Source organism: Diabrotica virgifera, chromosome 2 (assembly GCF_917563875.1).
Source record: "Diabrotica virgifera virgifera chromosome 2, PGI_DIABVI_V3a".
NCBI lineage: Eukaryota > Metazoa > Arthropoda > Insecta > Coleoptera > Chrysomelidae > Diabrotica > Diabrotica virgifera.
In genome coordinates this window covers 55,903,032-55,927,122 of record NC_065444.1, presented here as the reverse complement: position 1 = coordinate 55,927,122, position 24,091 = coordinate 55,903,032, and the positions used below count along the sequence as shown (strand labels likewise).

At 32.3% G+C, this 24,091-nt stretch overlaps 1 protein-coding gene across 1 annotated transcript in view; it reads left to right on the top strand.

The window, feature by feature from the left end:
* Positions 1–970: 970 nt before the first annotated feature.
* LOC114346330 (homeobox protein abdominal-B-like) overlaps positions 971–24,091 on the top strand; it is a 638,798-nt gene continuing 615,677 nt past the window's right edge. The window contains exon 1 of the mRNA XM_050643652.1: positions 971–1,006. The gene's annotated coding sequence lies outside the window, so the exon portion shown is untranslated. The remainder of the gene's footprint in view (positions 1,007–24,091) is intronic.

Here is a 24,091-nt window from a genome sequence, read left to right as displayed (position 1 = left end):
AATTAATTTTTTCGGATTTAAATTTTTTTATTATTTTTATTTTTTAATCGCCAAAAGTCAAAAATTTTAGGGCGCGTGAGTTATTTAGACCTATTTTTGTTAACATTATCAATAAAGTTGGGTGCGCAAGTGTTTTTCTACCTTGACAGTCCGAAATAACCAAGTACTTTTTATTATTATATGATTACAAATACGTATCTACCTATCATAACACATGTAAAATTTGTTGGCCTATATGGAGTATATGGGTCTAAAGAATCATTCAATATGGTAAATTGTCTTTAAAAGTCTCCATTTAAGAAACCTTTTAAGTTTGCTGTAAAACTGCCCGCACTTAAAGTGTCTTTTAACATGGTTTTAAAAGCACCTTCCCAGCAGCTTTAAAACCAGTTGCTTAAGAAAACAAAGTTTTAAGAAGGTTTTTATTTTTGGTTATATTGACCTCTTTCAGAGTGGGCCATTTTATGCTGAAAGCGGTTTTATTGCAACCTTAAGGTTTACTTAAAAACCAATCGGTTTTAATTTTAGTTTTAGTCTACAGATTTAAAGCATCCTTAAAAGACTTAATAAACCCGTTTGGTGCTACTTGGGTACTCTTGTGATCTTTTCTTCCCAATTTAACACACTTCTATTCTAACTTGGCTGCACCGTACTGATGACGACCAAATATGCAGAAAATATATGGCACCCACCCACTAGACCTATATAATATGCTAGTACAGGGTTCCAGAATTCTGGAATGGGTTTCATAAGGGAATGGGGGATGTGCAGTACGACCGGTTCATAATACCTAGACGGATTGCAGGGGAAAATATACCTAGTCTCACTTTAAAAGTGAGAAAAACGAAAAGTTTAAATAAAAGTGACATTTTCTTAAAAGAATATTTTTCAAAGAATAGTTTATACCAATCTCATTTTAGTTTTGTTTTTGTATCATAATAGTAAAGTTGTAATTTTGTTTTTGTTCCAGAAATACATCGAAATAATATCCTGTTTTTGGAACCAGGTAAGTTTATACACAAGTTTTCATACACAAGTCCGATAGATACATATATAAATAAGCGAGCATTTTGAACATTTGAAGTGATTATTTTAAATTATTATTTTAATTGAAGACCAATTATACCAATGATATTCTCATTGAAGACCAATAATACCAATGATATTCAAATTGAATTGTAAATTGAATTATTTCTTGTTTTAACACATTTTTTCTACCACACTTATGTTTAAAAGAATATGTTTATGTAGGAATAAAAAGTTTATAATCTGCAAAAATATACAGAGTGCTCATTTAAATTAAATAAGCAAAGGGTATTAAGTAAAGTATAAGTAGAGTAATATTCAAAAATATGTCTTCAGATGTGTTTATATTTTGAAAAAGGCTTCAAACAGAGAAAAATGTGGAAGATTATAAAGGTATATGGACTACTGATGAAATACATGATCAATGATCAGACTATTCTACAAGGGATACAGAGCCAGACCTGAACATACAGGACAAATGGTAGAAGATATAGCTATTCAAAGCGGAGTTCAACAAGGATGCGTACTGTCGCCGACATTATTCCTAATAACAACGGATTGAATTATGAAGAAAGTAAACGAGAAAAAACAGGTACTATGTGGAACTTGCATGACCAGTTGAAGGATTTGGAGATCATTTGAAAGGATTTGGAGTTGGAGACAACATTCATTTTGTCTTCTAACCAAACACAGCAACCATGTGCAAAAGAAGATCGACAAGCTTGCAAAATAGGTACTCCAACGTATTGGGCCTTAAGATAAAAACAGAAAAAACGAAATTCTAAAAAACAACCAAGAAACTAAAAGTAAAATAAATGGAAGGCAAATAGAGGAAGTAGATAACTTAACATATCTGGAATCAATCATGAAAAAAGGCACTAGTAGATCGGGCTTGAAAAAAGAATAGTAAAGGCATACTTACCTATAACTCCTTAAGGAAATCTGGAACACACGCAATATATCAAAATTACCAAAATCAAAATATTTTACAGCTGTATTAAGAGTATATTTATTATATGGCACAGAATCTTGGAGACAGGAAGAAACAACTACCAAAAAATTACAAACCTTTATAGATAAATCGTAGAGAAAAATCCTAATAGTCTAAGAGCTGGGAGCGGATCTTGTGCGTGATAAGTAATATGGAAAAACTATACGGCGATATGTTGAATTAGTTGTGTACATGACTTTATCCAACGGGCGGAAACCAGAGTGGGGGACGAGGGTAGTTATAAGGGGTTAAAGTCGCGGTTTTTATTATTTTTTTTGTGGCACTCATGATCGAGATAGTGCACCAAAATTTGGGAATAAGTAGGTCATGACGTAACTAAGTAAAATCTCTAGGGGCGGAAAGTTGCATGGCTGACAAAGGGGTGGGGCAGGGGTAAATATAAAAAATATAAGGGGTTTTTTGAGACGTTCGTGATTGAGATAGTACACCAACATTTTGGAATAAGTAGGTCATGACGTAACTAAGTAAAATATCCAGGGGCGGAACGCTGCTTGGGATACAAAGGGGTGGGAGGCAGGGGTGAGTATAAAAATATAAGGGGTTTTTGGCCGTTCGTGATTGAGTTAGTGCACCAAAATTTGGGAATAAGTAGATCATTACATTACTAAGTAAAATCTCCAGGGGCGGAACGCTGCGCGGGGGACAAATGGTGTGCTGCGTCACAAAAAAATAATACAAACTGCGATTTTGACCCCTTAAAACTACCCTCATCCCCAACTCTGGTATCCGCTCCTGGAGATTTTGCTTAGTTACATCATGATCTACTTACTCCCAAATTTTGGTTCACTATCTCGTTAACGAACGTCGCAAAAAACACCTTATATTTTTTCTATTCACCCTACCCCCACCCCTTTGGTGGCCACGCAGCGTTCCACTCCTGGAGATTTTACTTAGTGACGTCATGACCTGCTTATTCCCAAATTTTGGTGCCCTATCTCGATCATGAGCGTCACAAAAAAAAATAATAAAAAATGCGACTTTTACTCCTTAGAACTACCCTCGTCCCCCACTCTGGTTTCCGACTCTGGGGATATTACATAGTTACGTCATGACCTACTTATTCCCGAATTTTGGTACACTTTCTTGGTCATGAGCGTCACAAAAATAATAATAAAAACCGCGACTTTTACACCTTATAACTACCCTCATCCCCCACTCTGGTTTCCAGCTCTGGGGATTTTACTTAGTTATGTCATGGTCTACTTATTCCCAAATTTTGCTGCAGTATCTCAATCACGAACGCCGCAAAAAACCCCTTATATTTTTATGTTCACCCCTGCCCCCACCCCTTTGTCGGCCACGCAGCGTTCCGCCCCTAGAAATTTTACTTAGTTACGTCAGGACATACTTATTCCCAAATTTTAGTGCACTATCTCGATCATGAGCGTCACAAAAAAAATAATAAATACCGCAACTTTGACCCTCTTATAACTACCCTCGTCCCCCACTATCTCTCCGACTATAAATACATACTGGCCGGATAAAATAGCAAACGTAGAATTATAAGAACAGAACAAAACAAGAGAAAATAACAGTCACGATTGAAACAAGAAAATGTTTTGGATATACTCTAAGGAAAGACCAAAATAATTTAATCTGATAGGCAGTCAAATACCAACCAGACGAAAGAAGAAGAAGACGACCCGAGTATTTCTGATCAAAACATTAAAATAAAGACGTAGTCAATAAATAATAGTACGCCCTGTAATGTTTATGTTTGGAAAAAAAGCAAAACTTAAACCAGTCGTTAAATTTTAACGATTTGTTAACTAAAACCCAATAGCAATAACATTGCTAAGCGCCACATCCAAAATAATGTCCAAGATCATATTGAATAGACTGAAGCCAGAGTTAGACAAAAAACTAAGAAGCAACCAAAAACGCATTCGAGCTAAACCCTCCACTGTCGATCACATTTGAACCCTATGAATTATCTTGGAACTAACCATTGAATGGAAAAAATAAAAATATACTGTAAAATAATTACATACTTTGAAAAGGCCTTCGATAGTTTAAACAGAACATAATAATATATGTGGAAGATTCTAAAATTTTATGAACTATCGATCAAATACATTAACTTGATCAGACTATTCTACAAGGGTAGAAGTTTGTATTAGATCCAAACTGGAACATGCGGGAGAAATGGTAGAAGATGTAGTTATAGGTGTAGATGTAGCTATACAAAACGGAGTTAAACAAGGATGCGTATACTGTCCCCAACATTATTCCTAATAATGACGGATTGGATTATGAAGAAAGTAAGCCATAAAAAACAGATATTAGGTGGAACTTGCATAACCCGTTAGAGGACTTGGAGTTCACACATGACATTTTTCTCCTAGCCGAACATAGCAACCATATGAAAAAGAAAATCGACAAGCTTGCAAAATACACCAACGTAAGTGGACCTGAAAGTAAATACAGAAAAAACGAAACTCTTAAAAAACAACAACCAAGAAACTAGAATTTAAATAAATGGAGGACAAATAGAGGATGTAGATAACTTTACATATCTGGGATCAATAAATGAAAAAAGGGGGCAGTAGATCAGATCTAGAAAAAAGAAGAGTAAAGGCACAACATGCGTGTAACTCCTTAAAGAAAATCTGGAATACACGCGATTTATCAGAATTAACCAAAATCAAAATTAACCAAATCTGTATTAAGAGTGTGTTATTTTATGGTGCAGAATCTGGAAGACAGGAAGAAACAACTACCAAAAAAATATCTGGAGAAGAACTATAACACAAGACCGTGAAAGAATGGTCCTGAGATCGAGAGAGGTCAAACAAAAAGCGAGAAATAGAGAGAAATGGCAAATACTTATAGAGGAACTTTCACTTATGGCAAAGAAATGCAGGAGCACTCTATACTCCATAAGGAGGGAAGGCAATAGAGAGCAAGAGAGAGAGAGAGAGAGAGAGAGAGAGAGAGAGAGAGAGAGAGAGAGAGAGAGAGAGAGAGAGAGAGAGAGAGAGAATATTTATGATGTGTATGTTTAATGATTCAGGGTAACTTATATTAAATCTTGTGGTGTACTCTTATAATGGTAGTAATTAAAATCAGTAAAACATTTAAGTATTTCAGATCAAAACATTAAAATAAAGACCTTTACGTAGTCAATAAATATTACTACGCCCTGTAATGGTTCTGTTTGGAAAAAAGCAAAACTTAAACCAGTCGTTAAATTTTAACGATTTGTTAACTAAAACCCCTAATGAATACTTAAAGGATTTGGAAAGGCAGCTAAAATAAAGTTATAAAGAACATAGCTCTGCCCACGATCCGCCACTCCCAGCATCGCAAAAATATCACGGTATACCAAGGTAGGTACTGATCAGAGAGCTTGATATATCATTTAGTAATATCAAGTCGAGAATGGCACAGCCGTAAATATTACTCGGTGTATAATTTATTATCCACCTGTATAGAAACGCTGAGCCGACATTTTCTCGGTAATGTATTACCTTACTCTGCTGCTCCATCCACCATCACACACTTTTTGCTTTCTGTTTCTTTTCATCTTTAACGAACATGCCAGCCTTTGAGTGAAATATGTGAATTGATGTTAGTCGAACACGACCAGGGCCGTATTCTTTATTAAAAAGTCAATTAACTGGACGGACGCTAATTCCTTTTGTCCGGTTATTTTACTTTTCATAAATCATTTTGCTTTCTATATTTTCATGCTTGGAAAATACATATTTTATACTTAGGTATATGAGCAGTATTTTTACTTTTCGACCACTTTTGTAGGGGGTGTCCGCGGATTTTTACCAAATTTTAGTACCTATATTACTGTAAATACTGCACCTTAAAAATTACCCTACAGCTATTTTTTAGTCCTCTAGGTGACCCTGGGCCTCAGCCATAATCTCAAAAGGGCCAAAAATTGTCCTTTTTACCCTACATTTGAAGAACTATATCCTTGAGCCTAGTGGACCGATTTTAGCAAATATTTTAATTACCTATTTTGATTAGTTCATTCATAGAGATTCTGGCCAATAGAGAGCTACAGAAATAAAAATTACAGCGATTATTTCATTCATAGGAGATTCTGACCAATAGAAAGCTACAAAAATAAAAATTAAACTGATAATTTTTGATAATATCCCGTCGTCAAGTATATTACGTCAGATGCCCTTCGTTGCTACGAAAAAATACATTCCGTGACATTAGTGATAAAGTGATGACTTTCAACCGTCAAATATTTATAAAAACTGTGTGTTTAATTGTACTAATTTGTACTTACATAAATAAATTACAATAAAATTTTGGTTTCGAACAGTTTTATTCATGAAATAATCGGAGCAAATTGCAATCGATCTCTAAAATTATTATCGAATTTTTGCCCTCGTCACACTTTTGACATAATTTCACTCCCCTTCGGGTCGTGAAATTAAAACTGTCAAAGTGTCACTCGGGAAAAATTCGATAATTTTAGAGCTCTTGTGCAATTACTACTGATTATTTTTTAATGATTTTAACTTCCAACCGTATAGTAAGATTTTTGATCACGTGTGTAATTCTGTCTAATCAGATTAAAATTATACTGGGAATATAGTATGGTATAACTAAATCCAAACCCAGACATCCAAAGTGAAAGTTATCCTCCAACACCAAATTGTTCTATATGGTCCACATAATGTTCAGAAAAAAGTCATACCATTTTGAGCGTCGGGTTTGGGGGGGAGAGGGGGAGAAATCGGTAAATTCGTAGTTTTTTTAAGTTTCTCGTCAATATTTCTAAAACTATGCGGTTTAGCATGAACAACCTTCTATACAAAAATGTTCTACATTAAATTTGAAACAAAAAAGGCTCTATGCATAATTCTTCTAAAATGAACGGTTCCAAAGTTACGGAGGTAGTATAGTATAATCGGTCCAAAAAAGGCCTAACCCAGACATTAAAAGTAAAAGTAAAACACCAAATTGTTCTATATGGTCCAGATATTCTTCAGTAAAAAGTTACACCATATTGAGCGTCCGTTTTGGGGGAGGAGATGGGGGAGAAATCGGTAAATTAGTAGTTTTTTTATGTTTTTCGTCAATATTTTTAAAAATATGCTTTAGAGTAAACAATGTTCTATACAAAAATGTTCTACATTAAATTTAAAACAAAAAAGGTCCGATACATAATTCTTATAAAATCAACGGTTCCAGAGTTACGGAGGATGAAAATTGTAGGTTTTCGATACTTTTTATATTTTTTGGGCAATTTATAATATTTTTACTGATTGAAAGAAATTTTCTTTAACAGGATTTGCTATTTCAGTGGCCGATGGTATTTTAGTGATAAGCCCTTAAGAAACGTCAACCTCACCACCCAAAATCATAATGAATTGACCAAAAAATATAAAAAGTATCGAAAACCTCCACATTTCACCCTCCATAACTCTGGAAACGTTGATTTTATAACAATTATGGATAGGACTATCTTTGTTTTAAATTTTATGCAGAACGTTTCTGTATAGAACATTGTTTACGCTTAAACATAGTTTTAGAAATATTGACGAAAAACGTACAGAAACTACTAATTTACCGACTTCTCCCCCATCTGCCCCCCAAACCGGACGATCAAAATGCAGTAATTTTTTACTGAACAATATGTGGACCATACAGAACAATTTGGTGTTGGAGGAAAACTTTTACTTTGGATGTCTGAGTTAGGCCTTTTTTGTACCAATTATACTATTCTACCTCCGTAACTTTGGAACCGTACATTTTAGAAAGATTATGTATAGAGCCTTTTTTATTTAAAATTAAATGTAGAACATTTTTGTATAGAAGATTGTTCATGCTAAACCTCATAGTTTTAGAAATATTGACGAAAAACTTAAAAAACTACGAATTTACCGACTTCTCCCCCCTCTCCCCCCAAACCCGACGCTCAAAAAGGTGTGACTTTTTTCTGAACATTATATGGACCATATAGAATAATTTGGTGTTGACGGATAACTTTCACTTTGGATGTCTGGGTTATGTCATTTTTTGAATCAATTCTATCATACTAATAATCTACTGTAGAAAATTACCGATATAATTTTTTAAGTAGATTGTTAAGAATAAATAAGAAAATAATGCTTCGTTTTTTCTCAAATTTGTTGTCATTGGGCAATTGCCACTCGAGCCCTGCGGGCTCTCGTGTCTATTGCCAGACAACAAATTTTCGAAAAACTTTCGCATTATTGTCAATTTATTCTCACTCTCTTTTGATATTATACCCGATAAATTTTGATAATATCCCGTCGTCAAGTATTACGTCAGATGTCCTTCGTTGCTACGAAAAAAATTAACATTCAGTGACATTAAAGATAATTAATGTTTTACAACTTGTCAAAGAAAACACCAGGAACAGGTTTAGCGAATATTCAGGCGAAGATATCAATCAAATATTAGTTAAAATGATTTAAAAAGAAGTTTTATTAATAAAAGGACCTTATCAAATTACACCTGAACTCTTAAAAATTATCGATTTGTTTTGCCCTCGTGACACTTTGACATCATTTTGTCTAAGTGTCACTAGGGATACAAATCGATAATTTTGGAGCTCTCGTGTAATTACTAATGATAATAATTTTCAAAACCGAAAAAGATACGTATTTATTTATAGGTTAAGAAGAGCGGAAGAAAAAATTAAAAAATTTTATAATTTTCAACTAATTGTCAAAATTTAACTACACTAGGAAAAAATATAGAAACCGGAAATGAAAGGGTTTTTAAATACATTTCAAACGAGTATTTGTAAATTAAACTTCAACTAGTATATTCGAAGATACCGCCAGTATCTAGTATTTCGAAAATCACATTTTTTGTCATGTGTTAAGTGATAGTACTTTTTCTCGAATGATCTCAAATTGCCCAAACTTTTAGGTGAAAGTAGTATTCTACAACAATCTCTACTTATTGAATTTCTTGCTCCATTTGAGCCATTAACTATTTTTTTGACCGGCTAAAAATTGAGCATTTTGCTTCATAAAGAAGCCAAACACGTTATCGTTAATAATTTCTCTCTTCTGTTTAATAATTCTTTAATAGTTGAAGAGCAGTTTTAATTTTTAATGTATTATCATGTTATGTATTGTATCTTTTCTTTGAATACACATTTATTTATTTAAAAAACTCTAACATGAAGTAAAACCACTTCTATGTAAATTGGAATATTTATTTAAACTTAAAAAATCCCAATGGATTGAGTAAAATATGTCCAATTCAGAACGTTTTCAGACCTATCGGTCCATCATCAGTAAATGTGCATACTTGCTAAATAGCCCCAGAACCAAACAATGGTTGAATTTAAAATTCGATTTACATTATTTAAAAATAATATTAAACAGGCTAAAAGCCGATGTTACAGGATACAACCTACGGGAACATGGTGAAACTCTACCAAAAACTCAATCAGCCATCTTAGGCCAACTTTGACTATAACTCAATCAACCATCTTAGGCCAACTTTGACTATGACTTTATAGTCAAAGTTGGCTTAAGATGGTTGATTGAGTTTTTGGTAGGGTTTCACCATGTTCCCGTAGGTTATATCCTGTAACATCGGCTTTTAGCCTGTTTAATATTACTTTTAAATAATGTAAATCGAATTATAAATTCAACCATTGTTTGGTTCTGGGGCTATTTAGCAAGTATGCACATTCACTGATGATGGACCGATAGGTCAGAAAACATTCTGAATTGGACATATTTTACTCAATCCATTGGGATTTTTTAAGTTTTAATAAATATACCAATTTACATATAAGTGGTTTTACTTCATGTTAGAGTTTTTTAACTATATGGTATACAGCCAACCTAGGGAACTTCCCTTTTAATTCATTTATTTATTTTACTTAATTTTAACTTTAATTTGGCGTATCAAGTACATAAACGCTAGTACTTCTTGCAATAGACTCGTCAGCAGAACCAACTCGCTCTGTGAGCAATTTGGTATGAAAATAAACATTAAGGAAACCAAAGTGAAGACAATCCGAAAAAACCAAAATGTACCTCAACTTTGCAAAAATAGACAGGCATATTTTAGAACAGGTCAACAAGTTGAAGTACTGTTGAATCGATATCACCCTAAATCGTGATCTAGAAATAAGGTCGAGAATAGATCAGGTTAGAAAATGTGTCAGAGAAATCAAGGCTGCTGTGTGATTGTGTGATTCTCGAGTAAACCTCGAAATTCGGCATCGTTGATCAAAATGCTAGGTCTGGTCGACTCTTCTTTTTGCAGTTGAAACGTGGACCCTTAAATAACCGTAAATAAATTGGACTTTAAAATGTGGATCTAATGTAGAATCCTCAAGATCTCATGGATATCGTATACCTACCTTATAAGAAGAAGTGCTGCATAGAATATACAAGGAACTAGAACTTTTCAACACAGTGAAAGAAAAGATCCAGGGATAGATCAAGGAAACAACTGGCTAGGCTAAGAATGATCCGACAATGGATAGTGCTAAATTTTGAACAGCAGATAAGAACAGCTGAAGACAGAAAAGAGTTTAGTAATCGTAGTAGCCAACCAAGAGGGCATTTTAAGAAGACGAAGATGATGCGCTTAATTAAAAGGGCCCATGTGTAAAGATCAAAGAGAGATACGGAAGAAAAATAACTATACCCAAAAAGAATAATCCATTTTGCAGTCTTATACTAAGTCTCATACCTCGGAGCAATTATAAACTCACAGTTAGATCAACATGATGAGATAAAGGCCAGAATAAAAATAGCTCGAAAAGTACACTATTAAACTATTAACAAATTTTTAGCTTGCTATTAATAAACTTTTTTTTGGTACGCGGGATCCAGGCCTATTGCAGCAATATTTTATTCAGAAAAGTGCAAATAAATATATAATTTATTTATGAACGTATGCTTAAAGCATTATTCTGTGACACATCAGTGTTTATCAAGTTTCTCATTGGGATGACATAAATTATAAATTAAAAATTATGTATTTGTCATTCCAGATTTTTTTTTTATTTATGTGTCTCGGCTGCAATGGCCATTGACACAAACAGTATTGGTTATACAATAGTTAATTACAATGAGGACTTAAAGTTAATTATTATAACAGTTAATTTCTAAATCTTAATAACTTTAGGTAAAAATTATGACAGAAATATTGGAAGTACAATTATTAGATACTATAGAGACTTACAACTAATTATTACAATAATTATTAATTATGGATTATAGTGATTAATTATTAATCACTAAATTTTGAATATTAGGTAGAGATTATAAAGACAAAAGATCATATTGTGTTAAATAATCGAATGTCTTTCAAGAAACTAATTAGGTTATGAAGTTGATCGGACGAGTTTAAAATATCTTTAATATTTGGCTTAAGTTTATGTCGATTTCTTTGAGTCACATACTGAGGACACTCAATAAGGATGTGTTTCACGCTCAAAACACTACAGCAAATTTGACAATTAGGCTTCGGTTCAGACTTCATTAAGTATTCGTGTGTGTATCGGGTATGTCCAATTCTCAACCTTCGAATGACTGCTTCCATTCCAGATTTGATTCATTGCATTCCAGATTTGATTTCCGGATAAGTAGACATTTTTTGAATATAAATTTTTTTTGTTACCAAGCAAATACAACCAACTGATTATTCATAATATAATATTACTTTCGCAAGTTATAGGAACAATTCAAATATATATCTTCTTCTTATTTTTTCCGTCTACTCTTTCTTGTATGATGACATGTAGCAGAGAGTATTTATCGTTTCGAAGTAGGTGGTCCAGATACGATGTTTTTCTTATTTTAATTGTGTTCATAAGTCCAATCTAAGTCCTTCTGCTAAGTCCAGTTCGTCTTAACATTCCTTCGTTTGAGACTTTTGCAGTCCAAGGAATTTTCAGAATACGCCTATATAGCCACATTTCGAATGCCTAAATTTTTTTACGGTTTGGGCTTTTCTTACGGAGGGAGTCCAAGCTTCTACCCTATATAGTAGTTGCGACCAAACATAGCATTCGACGAACCTCAATCTGATGGCCGTACTCAATTTCTTATTTGTAAACATTGACTTGTATTTTTTATAAATCCTTTTCGAGCTATTTTTATTCTGGCTTTTATCTCATCATGTTGATCTAACTGTGAGTTTATAATTGCTCCGAGGTATGAGACTTAGTATAAGACTGCAAAATGGATGATTATTTTGGGGTATAGTTATTTTTTTCCGTATCTCTCTTTGATCTTTACACATGGGCCCTTTTACTGCATCATCTTCGACTTCTTAAAATGCCCTCTTGGTTGGTTACTACGATTACTAAACTCTTTTCTGTCTTCAGCTGTTCTTATCTGCTGTTCAAAATTTAGCACTATCCATTGTCGGATCATTCTTATAGTTTTAAAAAAAATGGAGTTAAAAGCGGATAACAAATTTTTGTAAATATTTAAATTAAAATTGTAGCTCATTTAATTTTCAAGAACATGGTTTGCAAAATTTTATTCTACTTCAAAAATTGCGTGAGCTATTGACAATTATATCTTGTAATAACATGCAAAAACCACCTTTACCAACCCTTTCAAAGTCACCTCTTTTTGCGACTGAGGATTTTAAAAGGATTTAATATTAACAGCCTTATAGATCTTGTTAAAACCTACAAAATTCTTTTTTACGAAACTTTCTAGGATAAAAAATAAAATATTGCGGTTAAAAAATCAATATATTTTTTTGAAAAAAAAAAGGGGAAATCCAATTGGAAGCATAATAATGTAAGTTAGCGGTGTTTTTAGTCACTAGCCTTATTTATTCTTCTTTATTTATGTATTATTAATAGAGTCCAGAAGTTTGACTGGCTTAGAATGATTCGTTTTTAAAAAACTGGAGTTAAAAGCGAATAACGGATTTTTGTAGTTTGGTAAAAAATGCTATTTTCTTCAGAATAGAAAGATTAGCATCAGAGATACGAAAAAATGTTTAAATATGAAATTGTAGGTTATTTAATTCCCAAGAACTTAGTTCAAAAAATTTTTTTCTACGGCAAAAATTGAGTGAATCGTGAATCAGTATAATATCGAAACACATTGATTTTTTCGATGTAAAACTAACACTTTCTATGTAGCGAATAAATCTGTCTAGCGAATAAATCGAAAACTATTAATTTTATCAAAAAAAATATAGAACATTTTTTGCTTAAAATGAATGTTTTTATCAACTTTTGCGGTCAAAATATAATAAAAAATTTCCACCCACAAGATGGGGTGGCAACTACCCCCATGATAAAAGCGCCTTTCGGCATCATATAGATTTTGATCCTTGGACTATCCACTACTTATTCTGAAATTTTCAAGCAAATCGATCCATTCTGTAAAAATTGCGTGTATATATGAAAAAATGTTTGTCCGAAAGATATGTTGGGCATTTTAAGTAGAACATGTCAAATGACAGGAGTGGTATGTTAGTGGTAAATAATATCAGTCTGATTTTTGCATGAGAGTTTAATGAAAGAGTAAGAAATCAATTGGATGTTCTGTCCGACCAAATACATGGGACGTTTTCGTAGTCTGAAGTTTGAAACCTGTAACACTGTAACCTGTTCCACAATTTAAACTTCCTCTGTTCCAGTGTTCTCGTATATCAATGTTTCTCCGACTAAACACCGTTAAGCTATTAACAAATTTTCAGCTTGCTATTAAAAAACTTTTTTTTGGTACGCGGGATCCAGGCCTAAAGCAAGTATGTAAATAATTTCGTAAAATCCATAAACAACATAAAATTTGTTGAGGCGATGTTTTACAAGGCCATAAAATTATTCACCCTTTTTTTAAACAGACTACGTTAGAAAAAGTTGCCTTAACCCCGTAAGTAACAACGATAATTAGCGAAGTATGAAAACGCTACAAAACATGCCGACAAAAGTGTTAAATGACTAAAGACTGTATCCGGTATGGTTTTAACATCCTTCTACTAAGAAATCGTGTCTATATAAACGCCACAAGCTTTTGGCTAATTTTGTTATTTTTTGTACAATATTTTGTTAATATCCTAAATTTTTTTTCTCTTGTTTATTCCCGTTTTTTGTTTACTCTGTGTTTTATGATACTAAAGGTTCCATTACATATCGTTACACGACAAATTGTAACGGACAAATCGTGACGGTGTCAGTTCGTAACGGCGACATCGCGACAGTGGGTAACAATATCTAGGTACATATTCACAGGTACAGGTACAAAAATGCATTTTGCATACATTCCTACACTAAATGGTACTTTTTTAAGACTAAATCTTTTTAAATACACTTAACACCTATTTTTCGTATACCTCCTCTTATTAATATGACAACTAAAGATTTTTTTTTTAATTTTTATTTTAAATTATCACTTGAAAGCAGTAAAGCTGTGAAAAATAATGATACAAATAAAAATAGTTTAATAATAATGAATTAACTAAAATAATTAATACAATTTAGATTATAATATACACTAATCACAAAAAGTATCGCATAATTTTTGAAACAGAAACAAAGTTTAAAAATAATTTTTAATTTTTAGCAGAATGTTTTAATATCCGTCTATCGTCTTCTTTAGGTGTCTACAAACCCATAACATTTCAAGTTGAAGCGTGCTTTTGCCAAAAAAAAAAAACAAGAAACCAAACTTTGTTAAAGCAGAATATTTATTTTACACGGACATTTTACACGTTTATCCTGTAAAACGTTGAAGAGGTTTTAATCTATTTTCTATACCCATATGTTATAAGGGGGTTGCCCCCTGACATTTTTTTTATTTTTTTGGACAAAATTATCTACCTTAATTTTATATGATGTAGAATTAAAAAAATACATATAATCCTTAATTTTAGCTCTTCGATTACCAACCCCTATTTGTTAATAGCCATCTATATATTTACATCTATAAAATTCTCCTGTCACAGTGTTAGCTTCCATACTCCTCCGAGACCGCTTGACCGATTTTTTTGAAATTGTATATGTATATGTATTCGGTAGGTCTTAGAATCGGTCGTAATCTATTTTTCATATCCCTGAGTGATCAGGGGAGTTCCCCCTAACATTTTGTAATGTTAGGTGGGGTTGTGTGTACATAACGTACTCTATAAGACTACGAGTACATACAAATTAAAAAAATTATGATCAAAATCCATCAACAAGTTCCAGCGATATTAGTCGCAGCTCGCAGCATATGTTTGCAGAATCAATTTTATTTTTGAGTGCACGTATTTTAGTAATTCCCCTCCACCGACCACGAATTAATTCCGTTCGGACGCCATTTTTAAAGCTTTATTAACCACTCTGTTGAGGTTCAAAGTTTACTCAAACTTTTACACATAACCTGTATATTTTTAACTTCAAAATGGCTGTAGTTAGGTTCCTTAATTGTTATAAACAAAGTAGCCGTCAATTAAATAAAAAAAGTGGCTAACTTTGACCGTAATTAACGTTTTTCTTTGAAAATTCGTATAAAAATACCAGTTTTTCAAATTCCATTGTAGTTTTAGCCTACAGTCAATATTAACAAAGTTATTCAAATTGTTTATAAGCCAAAAATGACTCTATTTTAGTAAAATGTTTTCCATTTCAGCATGAATTGCTGTATCATTATTATTTTCTGAACAATAACATTGCGAAAAAAGCTCTTTGGAATAAACAAATTGAATAAAATTTAAACGAATTAAAAATCTTAAAATTTTTTGTGCATTGTATGGACTGTTTGACTCAACTTTTCATGCAATATGAAAGTCCTAAATTCATGTTCGCAAAAGTTATAGCAAATTTTTTATTTTAGAAATTTTAGTTTTATTTTGCAATATCCGAAGCAACAAGTAATCGGACCAAAATTCAAAAAACACTATTTTAAACTTTGGCTCATCTACTAAAAGAAAAATATTATAAATAAGACATTTAATTACCCTATTTTTACCTGTAGCGATTTAAACGAAAAAGTCTCATTTTTGACCCTTATTTGTTAATAACTAAATTTCTCGTCCAAACTGTGACGGGCATTTTTGTATTTATAATGTATTAGGTATATAGTACCCAAAAAAACCATTTGCAACCTGGCTGCTCAAGTGTCCCGAACATGGTATATTTTTGCCTTATTTCCCTGGTGTACTATGTCTGCTTGAGTTTTCAATGAGGGGGTGCGTTCTTACAAAAAATGAGTATTATAACGTAAGAACAAGCAGCGCAAATTGTAGGTTTAATTGGAGATGGACGATCTCAGCAATATCTTGCTGATGTTATGAGAATGCACCAATCCAGCTTTTCAAGTGCTTTAAGAAGGTATGGAGAAAGTGGAGGATACGCAAAAAGACCAGTTCCAGGACTTTCCAGGTACACGAATCCAGCAGATGAACGTTATTTACATCTATCTGCAGACTTTGCGTACACATTATGTTACAGCTAGACAACTGCAAAATGAACTTTACACAGCCCGTTCACAATACATATTGGAGTTAAAGAAAAACAAAACAAAGTATGGTACAAAAGTCTTACGACCAAGTGCCAGAGACTAACGAGTCTGGCCTGATTTAAGAAGAATAAGAAGACCAAAATCGTTGGATAAATAGAATAACAGAGTGGAGCCCGATAGGAAGAAGAAAGAGAGGCCCGAAGATCTTTCAGAGATGAAGTAGATGAAGCAATGGAAATAAGAAATCTGCAGGAAGGGAACGGGCAAAACAGAATACAGTAAAAACTGTGGAAATCCTTAGTATATAATATAAGAAGACTCCTTCACACTGTGCAGTACTGATATGGGAGTTTTTAAAAACCTGTTTTTCAAGCCTTCTTAAGAGCACACAGTAGCGATCAACAGGTGGCAACAAACACGGTCCAAGATTGCGAAAGTTCTGCGAACTTTCAAAAGTGAGGCAACAGTGCGTCGGTAATTCGACACTGTGACAGTGACGTTTATACTATCAAAAACAATAATATTTATACACATAGGCACGAAATGTTGCCAAGTCAGTGACGTTCGATTTCTTGTTATAAAAAAATCGATTCTTAGTAGTTCCAATGTGACACAAAATCTAGGCATGGGATAAAAAAGTTTATTTGAAGAAAGTTTATTTTTTTGTCTTTCTTAATGGCGGTACAGTCTCCTTTTTTCAATATTTTATTTAGTTATAGAGTAATTTCCACATACTCACATATTTCTGAAATTGGGCTCTGTACCGCCATTCTTTATTATATTACGAATATGTGTGCCTAATATCTCGACAAAATATTCAAAATTAGAGTCGCAATCTTGGAACGCGTTTGATGCTACCTGTTGATCGCTACTGTTTGCTCTTAAGGGGCTATCCTTGTGTAAAAATACGAAATTAATATACTTTTTTGGGCATTTATGAAATAAAAAATACTACACCAATTATTCTGAAAATTTGCACGAGCATTTATTATAAAAAGAAGTATCTGTAAAACAATTTTCATAAAAAGATATTAAAAATTAAACGATTTATGCGCTATCTACTGGCACCGTGAAAGTAAAAATATAGGTCCACTGCTGCAGTGATTGGGACTAATAGAGATCCTGAAACATAAAATTTGAAAGTGATTATTGAAATATAAGTTATTTTCTATATTCTATACCATCACCTAGGATTTTTTTAAAATATTAAAGTTTGGAAAAATGACGAAGTGTTGAATTTTTTTTAAACTAGCTAAAACATTTTCAGTTTCAAAAACCGCCAAATTGACATTTTTTTATCCGATCAAAAAACCCCTAGTTGATGGTATACAAAATAACTTAATTTTCGATAATAACTTTGAAATTTTATATTTGAGGATCTCTATTAGTCCCAGTCACTGCAGCAGTGGAGCTATGTTTTTATATCCACGGTGCCAGTAGATGGCGCATAAATCATTTAATTTGTAACATTTTTTTATAAAAATTGTTTTACCTGTAGTTCTTTTTATAATAAATACTCATGCGAATTTTCAAAACAATTGGTATACCTAGTACTTTTTATTTTAAAAATTCTCAGAAAAGTATATGAATTTCGTACCTACTTTTAAACTAGGATAGCCCCTTAATATTAATTTTAGTTTTTTTTAGCATTATATTTTTCCAATACTTTCAATAGTTTTTTTTGCTTGATTCATGTCAATTTAAAATATTTTCTCAAGAATCATAAATAGTTACCATTGGCGACGCCTGACTTTTTCTAAAGTGTTACCAAAACCAGACGTAAAAAAATCTTATTTAAAAAAATTATTTTGAACCTCCCAAATATAAGTTTTTTTTCAATCATGTGGGATAAAATTAAACAAATCACTATTCCCAAATTATGTTTATGTAATTATGTATATGTAACAGGTATAACAATAAATAATAAACAAACTAAACATATTATTCTACCATAAAATTAACATAAAAAATGAACAAGTAGAAAAAGAACAGATTTTGAAAACTATTGTTTATATTTCAATTTTTCCATTTTGAATAATATCATTTTTTTCTTCAAAATTGTATATAAAAAATGTACAAGGAGAATGACTTTTCAAGTAGGTGATCAATTACGCAATACGTAGCAACACTTTTCCATGTTTAAATGCACGCACACTGTAATCTGTAATAGGTACTAAACCAACGTTACCAATCCTCAAAATGGTTGCAATACTGATATACACAGCGTGCCTGCGCGCCGTCACTAGAGCCGTCGCTCCTTCAAAATTTTCAGAAACGAGCTATTTAGTCCCGACCGATAGCGAGGTTCCTCCTTCCTCCTGCGTTACCACTGCCAGAATTGGTAAAAGCATAAATATAATAACGTGCAATGGATTCACATATCTCGCCAATATTTTCGTGCGTCTAGTTGGCTATTTACTGAATTAGGTTCTATTAACAAATATTTCTGTTGGTAAAAATATAAATGGAATCATTTCATAGTAGTTATAAAATATTTATTTGCAAGATTTTTAACTGTTACCAATGGTAACAGTGGTTACATGGATGCTTCGCCAGTGGTAGTTACGTACATTTTGAGTTACTGAAAATATTTTCACCAGATCTCCTATCCACCGACGTATATGTTTTTGTTTTGACGGCGTCACTGGCTTTACCACCCTACAGAACATATGTACACATCCCACATTTTAGTATTTTATAGAAAGGAGCGACTTCGCAGATGTTCTCCCAAAATGGAAGTAGAGGTATTAAAGACTTACCTTTCAGCCACATGTGTACATACTTTCATTATACGGAATTAACTTAAGTGTTAAATTCAATGATGTCTGAAATGGGAAATTGGTGATCACTCATGCCGTGATGATGTTTCCAATAAAATGTTTAGGATGTAGGTGGTGCGAGATTGGTCTTGTATGCAAATTATTGAATATTTTGTTGTAATTTTGCCTACATGATTGTAATTACAAAACAAAGTTGCAAATTAAAGTTTATAGACGTAGGCCACATTGAAATAAACCTTAATATTTCAACGAAAATTTGACCTCCCTCCCAGTAACTTAGAAACCAAGTTTCTTTAGAATTTAAAAAAACATGTCAATTTGTATCGAAAGGGAAACGAATTTTCATGCAAAATTTGTCCTCCTTTCCCTGCCCCGCATCAACCCAGTTTTTTTAATAGCAAGTGTAGTCGAGTGGCACATCATTTGAAAGGTAATTTTTTTAAATTATTTTTTTAATTTGCGGAATAACTTTAAAGATAATTTTGGATTTAACTAATTTATAATAAATTTGTTAAGTCCAAAATTATCTTCAAACTTATTACGTAAATTGAAAAAAATAGAGCGTCGTTTAGAGAAAAGAATTACCTTTCAAATGATTTCAAATGATTCACACTTGCTATTTAAAAAAAAAGTGGTGTCTAAAAAAAAGGGCATGAATTTTGCATGAAAATTCGTCACCCTTCCATTAAAAATTGACGTGTTTTTTTAAATTTTGAAGAAGCTTTTGGTTTCTGACTTTCTGGAGGGGGGGGGGGGATCCAATTTTCGTGTTGGAACAGAGTGTATTAATTTAGTAATGTAAAACCGTACCTCAATAAGTTTTTAAACAATATACAAGCTACTTAAAGTTTTAAACGAATTTCGATATAAGCAAATAAACTGATCTTCAAAAGTTAGGGATATAGAAAATTCTGCTGAATTTTTATAGTAGATTTTTTTGTGAACAGATTCCGCTAATTTTTTTTTATTATTTTAGACTTTTCTTTAGTATTTACACAGTTATGCAAAGGTTTACTCAAACTTTTTTTTGTACTTATACCGGGTGGAAGAAAAGAAATGTTTTTCTTATGTTAAGTTTGAGACGCCCTGTAGGGAGGACGAGGTACAAATGGGAGTATATATCGAAATCGTATTGTAGTCTTATGTTTTGGGAACATTTTATTTTTTGAATGTCCCTGATATCTTTAGAAATAACAAAAATAGACGGTTTTGTAATTTAACATGTGTTTTAACCGAAACAAAAGTTTGAGACACCTTGTAGGGAGAAAAAGGCACGAAGGTGAGTATACCTCAATATTTTGTTGTAGTCTCATATTTTGTGAATATTTTATTTTTTTAATTTCTCTGGTATCTTTAATAACAAATAGAATCTAGACGATATTACTCTTTAATATGTGTTTTAACTGACGACATGCGTCACATCACACATGTGAAACATAGAAAAACGTATTAAAGAGTAATACCGTCTAGTTTCTTTGTTATTAAAGATATCAGAGAAATTAAAAAAATAAAATATTCAAAAAATACGAGACTACAACTTAATATCGGGATATACTCAACTTTGTGCCTTTTTCTTCCTACAAGGTGTCTCAAACTTTTGTTTCGGTTAAAACACATGTTAAATTACAAAACCGTCTATTTTTTTTTGTTTCTAAAGATATCAGAGACATTCAAACAGCAGCATGTTCACAAAACAAGACTACAATATTATTCTGATGTATACTCACATTTGTACCTCGTTCTCCCTACAGGGTGTCTCAAACTTAACACAAGAAAAACATATTTTTTTCTTCCACCCGGTATAAATACAAAAAATAAGTTTGAGTAAACCTTTGCACAACTGTGTAAATACTAAAGAAAAGGCCAAATTAAAAAAATAGCGGAATCCGTCTGTTCGCGAAAAAGTCAACTATGAAAATCAGCAGAATTTTCTATATCCCTAACTTTTGACGAGCAGTTTAATTATTAATATCTGTATTCATTAAGGATGTCTGAGGATATCTGAGGATATCTGAGGATATCTGAGGATATTAATATCTGTATTCATTAAGGGCATCGGCGCAAAATGTCGCCTGTCAGAATATTCAATTTTGTTTCATAATGTTGTTACTTTTTTTTTTAAAGTATTCATTTCTTCGAATCCTAAGAAAACTAATAAGTATTTTTAAAAAATTTAAACGCAGAATGAAAGACTACATTATTACCGAGGGTAGAAAGTCCCTTAGAATAAACAAAAAGTTTCTTTTGAATAAGATATTTAAAATTAAAAATCACATTAAATTTTCTCTTCTTTTTCACCCCTGTAACTTATTAAAACAAACATTAGGTATAGAAGTTGTCCAGAGACTATCTATCCTCGGTAATAACGTAATCTTTAATTCTGCGTTTAAATTTTTTAAAAATACTTTTCAAAAATACGAATCTCAGGATTCAAAATAAATGAATACACTTAAACACACTGAACATTTTGACAGGCGACATTTTGCGCCTATGCCCTTAAAAGATTTTTAAAAATTTTATTCCCTGGTCTTTATAAATAAACTATAAACTACAGATCTTTTGAAGTGCACAATCGGAATTATTCAAAATATTTTTTTTTAATTAGATGTTTATACGAGTAAAGAAAAGCTAACCCAAAAACTGTATATAGGTACCTATAATATTTTAATAACAAAATTTACACTGCGAATTACAAAAAAAATTTAATAATTTATATTAAAAATTTTTAAATTAGAATTTTTAAAAAGTAAAAATATTACAGACTTCATTGATTCCATTTGATATCTTGTATACCTGCTTCTTAATATTGTCTCTACTGTTATGAGCATGCATAGAATCAATGTTCGAATTATACATTGATTCAAAGTTGACACTTCCCTTATCAGCACTATAGGCTTTAGAGGCCTTTGGCTTCCCTAGTCTTGACTAATTTCTTTCACTTTGTCAGGTCCTTACTTTTTTCCTGCAGTCTCTTGTCCCTATTCGTTCTATGTTAGTCCGGACGGCATCAATCTACTTTCTTCGTAGTCTCTCGCTTCTTTTCTTTCCTTGTTCTCCCCTTTGCAAAACTTTTAGACGTTTCTTTCTTTTGACATTCGTAAGACATGCTCCAAACATCTAATTTTCTGTGCCCTGATTTACTGTGTTATTCTGGGTCCCTTATACATCTCCATTAGCTTCTGGTTTGTTATGTACCATTCCAAATTATGTGTAACACCAAAAATTCTTCTCAAGATTTTTCTATCTCAATTCTCTTTTTTCTTTTTTCTTCTTTCTGATTGATTGTCCAAATTTCACATGCATACATCACCGTTGGTTACACTATTGTTTCATAATGTTGTTTTGAATCTCTTTTTTTTAACTTTGTGGGTACTAAGCCACAATTTTGCTTTAAAATTAAGTTTATTTGACTTCTCGATTTCTGAAGTGGAAATCGAAACCTCAAATAAACTTAATTTTAAAGTAAAATTGTGATTTATTCGCAACAAAAATACAAACTGTGAGTTTAATTATCCTTCTATTTTGCTATCAGTTAACAATCGTTTATCTATTTCCCTCTCTTTTCCTCATCTATTTGTAACTGTTACTGCAAAGTACTCAAATTTTGTTACTTTGTTAAATTAGTACCTACTCATTCGTATATACCATTCGTCCTTAGAGTGATCCATTTATTTTCTTCCGCATTTTTCCCTCACATTTCTATTTCCTCTATTGATTTTTGCTTGATTTATACTCAGAATATAATTATTCTCTAGTTTCTTCTATCTTTTTATAATTTTGTTTCCTCTAATTATCTTTTCTATTACAAGACTGAATAAGCCTGTTGATAGAACGTCTCCCTGTTTTAATCCTCTATTGACATTAAACTGATTTGAAAAAAGTGCTTTTATCACGAACTTGTGGACTGTATTAGTTAGCATCATTTTACCTAATCGTAGTATTTCTTTGATATTCCTAGTGATCTCATTGCTTCATATAGTGTGCTCACTAGTTTTGTGAGGTGTAGTCGTATGCCTGTTTAAAATAAATTAAATCTGTCAATTATCTTAAAGACTCAAAAAGGTCTTCAAATGTACTGACTGACAATCATGAAAATATAGCTCTTGTTGGAAACAATTCTACACTTCTTCTATTGAATACGATTGGACAAGCTAACGAGCAAACGATACACCAATCGGATAAACTTCTAACATAACATATCTGTGATTATTTATTGTTTGTCTTCCAAGAAAAAGTAGCTCCGTGTGGAATTCAAATAAATTCCTCTCCAAACACGAAATATCCTTTTCCAAATGCAATTGGAGCCCTATTATGTTCCAAGTATCCCTCTTCACTTCCTCCCACAGCTGCAACAGAAATATACCCTTAACTTGACATGCCAAACTAAATCAACTTTCGTACAAGCTTCTTCGAATGGTATAATACAGGCTTACATGAATTTACAATTTGTTTTGGATGTCATAATAATATAGTCCTGTCTTTAGACCGTAGCTGGTTCACTAATCAGTGTCGCATATTAACTCTAAACTAGCTCTAGGTCTTGTTTTATACCTAAACTATTCTAAATCTAATGATTAATTACACCCGGAGGAACCAATTTAATATTTCGGCCACTTCTTATTAAGTGCGATTACCATGTTGCTTTGCCAATTATCCACAAAAAATAAACAAATACTTAAACAAATAAAAAGATATCATTCTGTATAATATGTTTATTCATTATTATATGAATTCTTCTTCTTCTTCGTCTAGCCATTCACGTCCACATCTGAACATAATTCTCTTCAAGTCTTCCTTTCCATTGTTTTTTGTTGTACGCTACTTGTAGCCAATTTTTCCCGGCAGTTCGCTTCAGATTATATGTCCATCTCATAGGAGGT